At 42.6% G+C, this 8839-nt stretch overlaps 1 pseudogene; it reads left to right on the top strand.

The window, feature by feature from the left end:
- The first annotated feature begins 4322 nt into the window (after window positions 1-4322).
- On the top strand, window positions 4323-8604 carry LOC117518183 (annotated as a pseudogene).
- The last annotated feature ends 235 nt before the right edge of the window (window positions 8605-8839 follow it).

Consider the following 8839-nt stretch of genomic DNA (forward strand, 5'->3'; position numbering starts at 1 on the left):
ACAACTGTTTCATTACCCTTTGTTCAGATACCAAGGCGAATGTGACATGTCACGTGTGTGACTCACAAAAATTAATTTTAATTATGTTCTTAAAACAAGTTCAAAAGTCTGTGAACTTGGAAAAGATAGCATAAAGAAGAGCACATGAAATATTACAGCAATTAACACTCTTAAGAACATATATACAAATTTCTGTGAAAAACTAAAACTAACAGTGTCTGAGAGGATTATGTGTCTGTCATGTGTGTGACTGAGAATGAAATTTAAACAATAACAAGTAAAAAAAATCTGGTATAAATAGCACCAGATATTATTAAACATAGAATATATAGAAACAACCACAGTTAACAGAACTAAAAAGTATACAGTAATGTGTTCCACTGTTTTGCTTGGAAGTTACTTTAAACAGCCTTCATGAGCTCATCTAACCTACTCACATAATATGCCAAGAAGGAGAAGTGGCGGTTAGATACTGGTACTGGGATCTCTTCAAGCATTGACAGAACCTCCATTGTTGTCACCACATCTGTGTCAATGCATTCGCCATTTGAATCTTGATGCCAGATGAATTTGTTCTTGGCAACAGGTTTCATAAACAAAACTGAAATTTTATCATCGGTTGAAACTGAATCGACAGTTTCTGGCCACCAGTGATCATCATAAATGACAGCAACCCAGTCCCCTGCTACAACATCAACTGGCACATGTGCAGAGGCTATATCATCTGAAATAGAAATGGAACAAGACTTGACACATCTAACATACACAGAGCAAACCTGTCATATAATTCGTATACTGTGTACAGACATATATACATGAACAGTTTGTACTGTCTAGAACAGTTATAAGCGTACCTTGAAGTTGCATTTGAGCAGCATCATAACGGATGATTATATCAGGTTCTGTCTGGCCAGTCACATGTTGAAACGCGATCTTGCCATCCCTGAAAATGCACTGGGCATCATGCATGCTGCGGATTCCAACAATTGCTAGTGTGTCCTCCCATGAGTCTGCTAATGCCACAGCCTCATCAATCTCCTGCTGATCAATATGCAGCACTGTTGTTGATGACATCAGATCACTTGCTAACTTTGCAAAATCCTTTGAACTTTGTACGGCATGACTCCCATCTTTGCTCATTGACTTCTGGCGAACTAGAGATTTTGCTCGACCACCAATTCCGTCCACGACACCTTTACCATGTGAAGTGTCAAAGTACTTCCATGAGAAATCCTTCTGAAACTTCTGAGACGTCATACAGAATTTTCATGCAGAATTTAATTAATACGTTTCTTCTTTCCATATTTTAGTCCCAAAACAACACAGCAAAATCACACACGTGCAGCAGCAGCCATATTGTAATAGCGAACAAACTGTTTAAGATCCAGAGAATACAGCACTTTTAAAAATATTGTAGGCTCAGGCAAAAATTATGAATATTTATATAATTTTAGTGTGTTTTTAGCATATAATTTGCAGTGGTCACACACGTGATGGTCACACACGTGACAATTTGGCTGATTTAATGCATCCTTCCACACAGTTTTCATGTTATACTTAAGACTGCTCTGTTGATTTATAATTTGAAGTATACCGTTAATGAGAAACCTTACAAATGTTTGATTAAAAAATAAATTAACATCTACTGTCACGTGTGTGACATATTAGGCTTATAATGTTTAGTTTGACCTCTTAATATAAAGGAAAATGAAAAAATACAAGAAATAAAAGGCTTAAATATATATATTGATTCTAACATATATGCTAAATTCAATTATGTATAACAAAACTTTTATTTTTTGCAGAAATGACCCTTAAAATTGAAAGCAATTTCTGTTAACAACAAACATACTCAAACAACATGCCCTCTTTAATAGCCGTTTCCCCCCTGAAAAGCAACATTTCATGAAATGTGGTGGCCATACTAATAAACTATAATATATAAAGCTTTAAATAAAATCAACAAATATACAAGTAGTTTTGAAATTTGGCCATGCAGGCTCTATTTTGAGAGAATCGCCCAAAATGTAATAGGGGGATTAAATATGCAAGAAAAACTGAAAAATGAATTCCCTATTTCAAATTCAATAAACGAATGGCCTGGGGGGAAGAAGCTTTTCCTCATCCTCTTGGTATTGGTTCTCAAGCAACAGAACCAACGACCAGATGGCAACCGAGAGAGGAGGAAATGTCCAGGCTTATGGGGCAGGCTGAGGATCTTCTCTGCCCTTGACCTGCATCTTTTAGAGTAAATGTCATGCAGGTCAGGCAGTGCAGTTCTGATAGTCATCTCCGTAGAGCAGACTACTCTCTTAAGGGCAGAGAAGTCCTGTTTGGTGCAACTGCCCATCCAAGTGATGATACTCCCACACAGAATGCTCTCGATCGTACAGGTATAAAAATTTCTGAGCACTCTGGGGGGGAGTCGAAAGTCTCTAAGGTGTCTGAGGAAGAACAGATGCTGCCTGGCCTTCTTCACTGTCCGGTTAATGTGGAGTGACCAAGACGAGTCCTGTGAGATGGTCACGTCGAGATATTTAAAACTCTCCACCCTCTCTACCTCGGACCCCCCTATATATAGAGTGGATGGATGTCACTCTGCTGCTTTCTTCTGAAGTCCACAATCAGTTCTTTAGTTTTGCTGATGTTCAGCAGGAGGTTATTTTCCCGGCACCAGGTGGGAGACCTCCTTCCTATAGGCCTCCTCCTTATTGTGGGAGATTAGTCCAATGATGGCTGTATCGTCAGTACTGAAGGAGGAGCTCAGACCGAGATTACACAGCTTAATGACCAGTCTGGAGGGGACAATGGTATTAAATGCTGAGCTGTAATCCACAAAGAGCACTCTGGCGTACTTCCCCATTCTCAAGTCCACATGGGCGAGGATTTTGTGCAGCAGGAAAGTTATGGCATCGTCAATTGATCTGTCTCTGTGGAAGGCAAACTGCAGAGGATCCAGATCAAGTGGCAGGGAGGAGGTGATAAAAGTCTTGACCAGCTTTTCAAAAATTTCATCACCACAGATGTGAGGGCGATAGGCCGGAAGTCATTTGGATTAGTGGGCTGTGCCGTTTTGGGGACGGGGACCACCACTGCCTTTGTAAAGCAGCTGGGAATCACGCACTGAGAGAGGGAGAGGTTAAATATAGTTGTAAACACCGGTGCCAGCTAGTCAGCACAGGCTTTCAGGACACGACCACTGATGCCATCAGGTCCCGCTGCCTTTCTGGTGTTCACTCCTTTAAACATCTTCCACACTTCCAGCTCCGTCAAAGTGAGCGTCTTCTCTCCCTCGGCCGGGAGCGCCACCTCCTGTCCGCAGTCTGACTTGAAGCGAGCAAAAAAGTGGTTGTGCTCCTCAGCAAGTGAAGCGTTGGCGCACATGGCGGGCGGGCGTGGCGCTTTATAGTCAGTGATGGTGCGTAGTCCTTGCCACAGTGCTCTGGGATTGTTAGTATCCATTTGCCGCTCCAGCCTCGCACCATAACGGCATTTGGCTTCCTTGACAGTCTTCCTGGCAGCATAAGTAGCTGCCTTATATGCCATCATGTCCCCGATGACGAGCCCTGAGTTGTAGGCAGCAGTGCGGGCTTTCAGAGCGTCACGGACAGTTTTATCCACCCACGGCTTCTGATTCGAGAAGATTCTAATGGTGGATCTCGGTATGATGTCCACTACCAATTATATATATTTATATAACTTAGTTAATAAAATTTAAATTTAAAAAAGTAATCTAGTAATCAGACCTAACAGAAACTAGCACAGCACTGTTTCGTGTTTCTTTACATTTTAAGAAATATATTCACATGTACTACATCACAAACATTTCAACATCTGCTGTCCAGGTGACCTTGTAAACCCAGACGCACGTCAGGACTTCCAGAGATGGAGCTGAACACCAAAACGGAGGGTTGGGGAAATACCTTTAGAGCCTACTGGTAAGGACCAGGAGCACCAATTTTGTTACTGGTCCTCCTGGTCCAAGGTAGTAACCCCAGGCATTTGAAAGCTCAGAGCCTCCAACGGTGAGCCTCAGCATAGCATTAATCCTCACATCACGTGCATGTATTCAATCAATTTGTAAATCTATGACATAATAGAATGTTTTCATTTTGTGTTGAATGTATGTAATGTAATACACATTTGCTTCCATGATCCTATGCTTTCATGTGAAGGTGCTGTGCGCCTGAAACTTCGCTCTGTAGTTCTGGCCTTGTGCTCTTCTTATGCAGCCCATATAGCTGTGTAAGCTCTATAATAGCTCTGATTTTTTAGGCAACAATTATATCGATTGCTTCTCAGACTAGTATGATCAAGATTTTATGGTTGTTGAGGTAAACATAATATCGGCCGATATAAGCCCTTTTCAAAGTACTCACCATCGGCCGAAAAACGCCGATGATTTTTCATAAACAGAACAGTTACTGAAATAATGCTTCTGTCGGCAATGTAAAATGTCCTTGCACCATTTGTCCACTAGATGGAGCTCTGACTCCATTCAACTGAGAGCTGCTTAAACCCCTGCTTAAATGTGTTCGTCACCGCCCCTGTAGTTCGCCGTCTCAGAGGCGATTGCTCTAAGACTGCAAGGGAAGCTCAGCTTCCCCTAAAATGTCAAAAAATAACTGATCAAATATATACTGTTGTGTGTACATGTCATTGACTAAATATGCGCAACAACGCGCTCAGCTTTTGTTCAGAATCAGCTTCTTATCACTGGTAACGACGCGGCTTTCCTCTCACTCATTCTCGCAGCTTCACAGTGCTTTAATAGCGAAACAAAGACTGCAGCGAAACGAGACGAGTCATTGGATAAATGCTAGGCTTTGTCCCGCCCATCGGACGCTCAGCGTGTCTGGGGGTCTATGGGGCAGTGGGCTGAATCCCTTTTTGATTGACAGCGAAATGAGCGAATCAGCGATCTTTTGGTGTAAACATCCGTGGGAGCATTTTCATTGTTTTCTGAGTTGAAACGGAGACTTTCCTAATCCTCTTAGCGGCATTTTCTTTGTTAAAAACGACTAGCGACAAATCGAGCTTCTGTTTCTGGTGTTTTTTTTTTTTTTGGTAGCTGCTTGTGTTTGGAGACTGACGTCTATCGCAGTTTTTGTCCCTACCGAGCAGCGGGTGCTGCTGAGCCCCTCCACCGTCACAAACTACTCACAGGCGCACACACTTCACACTAGCCTCGCGCCAGCTAGCGAGCTATCGTAACAGGCGTTACGGCCCGTTACGATATAATTTTGGACCGTTACGCTTATTTTGGACCGTGTAATCAACCGTTTCTGCAGCGCGACTCCAGTTTGAAGCGTGAATCACTGAAGCAATGCTTCGATTCAATGGCTCGTGGCTCTTTGATTCGCTGCTCTTCAGAAGCGGAAAGTCCACTTCTTAACCCCTCTCAAAGCCATTAAAATATCATGAGTCATTTTTGTGTGTATTAAAGTCATTTACTGGGACTGTTGTCTTGTTGCAGTCAACAAATGAGAATCATCCTCCGTTCCTTTGTCACAGATTCAAACGATGCGCGGCTCTTTGCTGAGAGTCCGCTCGGAATTAATAACTTCAAACCGAAATGACACCTTACAAACGTTGGAATACAGACAACTACAATCGACTAAAACGTTTTTTCCAAAAAAAATGAGACGTCTATGAGCTGTAGAACTCAGCTCATAGGTATGGAATACATTCATGCCACTAATAATGTCTGAAAGAAATGCTTTTGACAAAAACTAACAGATTTTATTTCTGTTTATGTCCAGAGATCAAGGATCCACCACGTAGAGTTTATTATGTCCAGAGTTTAAGGATCCAGTAACCAATTTCATATTTATTTACTTTAAGACTCAATAAAATGTTGTTCAATTTCAATGTAATCAGTTTATAAAGCACCAAATTAAAACAAAAGCCATCTCAAGGTGCCTCACACAGAACAGTTCAACATAAAAAAATTAAATAAAGAAAAATTCAAATACCTAATTAAAAACAGAAGTAAAAGAATAAAACATAAAATAAAAATTACACATAAAGTGAATAAATATGTTTTAAGTCTTGACTTAAAAATAGGCCCATGTACTAGCTAACCCAGAATGAGATTGCCCACTCAACAAACGTCCCCAGCGTTCTGGACATGATGAAGGGACTTGGGCTGTCGTACCTGGCTTTTCCCCTTTGGTAAAATTCGTCTCTGTTATAAAGTTAATCAATATGAGGACAAAGCTTCAGCTTTTAGCTCATACCTTTTTTGATAAGGGTCCAAAAAGAACATTTTATTCGGAACATCGGCTGATTTATCGGCTATCGGCAAATCAGCCGATTTATCGATTATCAGCATTTTTTCATCCAAATATTATCGGCATCAGCCTCAAAAAAATCCATATCGGTCAGGCTCTAGTGTATATATATATATATATATATATATATATATATATATATATATATATATATATATATATATATATATTTATTTATTTATACCACGGTCAGTGAGAAGTCCATGTCTAACTGGCGTGCATTATTTTCGTATATACGCACACGTAGTTCGGCGAGTTAAATCACTGTAATGATCACTCCGCTCTGGTTGTCACCATAGCAACGGACCAAACAGTTGGCGCAGATCAGCTGTGTTTTGACAAGTGAATGACAGAAACGTGATAAAACATGGATTTCCAAGTGAATTTTAATATTGTTGGCCAAAATAAAACGTTTGAGGAATGGAAAGAGGAGGAGAGCAAATGAGAAGAACAGCAAAAGCAACGGCGTAAAGATTTAACATCGGACGAACTGGACAAGATTGAAGACGGGAACAAAGAAGTGAACGGTTCTATCCTTGCGGGCTCCGCATGAAAACATCGAGCGTAGTTTCTGGACCTGTTTGACAGAGTTTGTCACAGCGCGGCACAGCAGAGAGAGAGAGGAGGGGCGGGGTGAGCAGCCCGCTGCGGCGCGAGCCCACAGACTTGGTAAGTGCTCAAAGACAAAACATAAAATAGTCCCAAATACTCGCACATTTTTATCAAGTTCTGTTAACTTAAATAAATATTTGTGTGTTAGCTCACTGTGTGGGACCGTGGTATAAGCGGATTAAACAACTCAAAGCCGTGCATTACACGGTTTTAATGCACGACGCGGAGTCTGAAACACCACAACGCGAAGCAAAAATTATGGAATCACTGGCCTCGGAGGATGTTCATTCACAAGAAATCAAGAAAAAAAAGGTTGTGGAGTGGAAGATTACTGCTAATCCTCCCCCTCGGCCCGTGCTACGAGCATTCTGACAGTTAGTGTGACTCGGGGGTGTTGACTCATTTAAACTAACATATTCATCCTGCTGTAACCAGGTTTCTGTAAGGCAGAATAAATCAATATGCTGATCAATTATTATATCATTTACTAACAGGGACTTAGAAGAGAGAGACCTAATGTTTAATAGACCACATTTAATATTTTTTCTTTTTGAATTTTTATGCTTAAATAGATTTTTGCTGGTTATTGGTGGTCTGGGAGCAGGCACCGTCTCTACGGGGATGGGGTAATGAGGGGGTAAACAAGTAATAATTGTGGATTAATTGCTGTATCTTATGTCTGAGGTAATTGGAGTGTAAACATAAGTTCCCTTTTTGGGATCAATAAAGTTGTCTGAAGCCGAGCTGCGGGTAAAATTCCTGCAGGCCTGGGGCACCTGGCTGCGTGCTGTCCTCTCTGCCATCCCTAAAGACGACTCGTACTTTCACATCACCAAAACTGTTGAGGCCTGCCGTGTCCACCTCTTTGACATCATCGCACAGTACCGTGCCATCTTCTCTGATGAGGACTCCTTAGTGCCCCCTGTTGGTGTTCAGGCCTCAGTGAATGAGGTGGCGATCTTTCACGGCTGGGTGGTGTAGAAGGTGGCAGAGTTACTGGAGACCCTGGAGAGGGACCTGCAGTGAGTTGCAATGAGTGCATGTACTTCGGCCTGTCCTTCAGCAGAGTGGAAGTGGACTTCCGTGGACAGCTGGCACCAATGTTCCAGAAGGTGGCGGCAGATATTTTTTACAAAGCTGTCCAGGAAGCGGTTGACAAGTTCCAGGAGGACATGAGCACATACACGCTTATTGCGCTGCCCTTGATGCTCGGAGGGACAATCCCCGCTGTGCCGTCCTGCACTCAGCCCAGCACCCTGTAGCTGCCCATATCTCTGCTGGACTTCCAGCCGCTCGCCTGCTTCCTCAACAACATCCTGACCGCCTTCAACGACCTCCGGCTATGCTGTCCCGTTGGACTGGTTCAGGACGTGACCAAATGTCTCAAGACGCCCTGATGAATGTAAGTAGAGCTTCTTGTGGCCACATGTGAGCTGACAGTGCAGGTGTGGCTCACGTTGCTCAGTGTCCCCTCTGACAGTTGACCAGACAGATCGTGGTGTTCCACCGGGCCGAGGAGTCGGCGTCCAGCCTCCGGGAGAAGGAGCTGTTTGTTCAGTTCTGCTGTGCGTACACTGACGATCTGCTGCCGTTCCTAAACCGCTGTCTACAGATTCTGTTTCCTCCGGCTCAGCTGGCGCTCATTCTGGGTAAGAACCTTCAGCAAAACAGCCCGGGACTTCATTTTGTGTCACTGTGAAGTCAAAGGTGCAGGACAGAGGAGGCCTCGAGCCGCCTGTAAACTCTGCTGTTTGATGCTGCTGCACTCCACGTGCGTGTTTGCATGTTTCCGTTACTTTAAAAAAACCACAGCTTGACCCGGCAATTTTATCTAATTTTAGACCTGTGTCTAATTTGTCTTTTATCTCAAAGGTTCTTGAGAAAGTTGTTTTTACACAGTTGCAAAGGTTTGTAAATTGTAATTCTGTTTTGGA

This window comes from Thalassophryne amazonica, chromosome 10 (genome assembly GCF_902500255.1).
Source record: "Thalassophryne amazonica chromosome 10, fThaAma1.1, whole genome shotgun sequence".
NCBI classification, from domain to species: Eukaryota; Metazoa; Chordata; class Actinopteri; order Batrachoidiformes; family Batrachoididae; genus Thalassophryne; species Thalassophryne amazonica.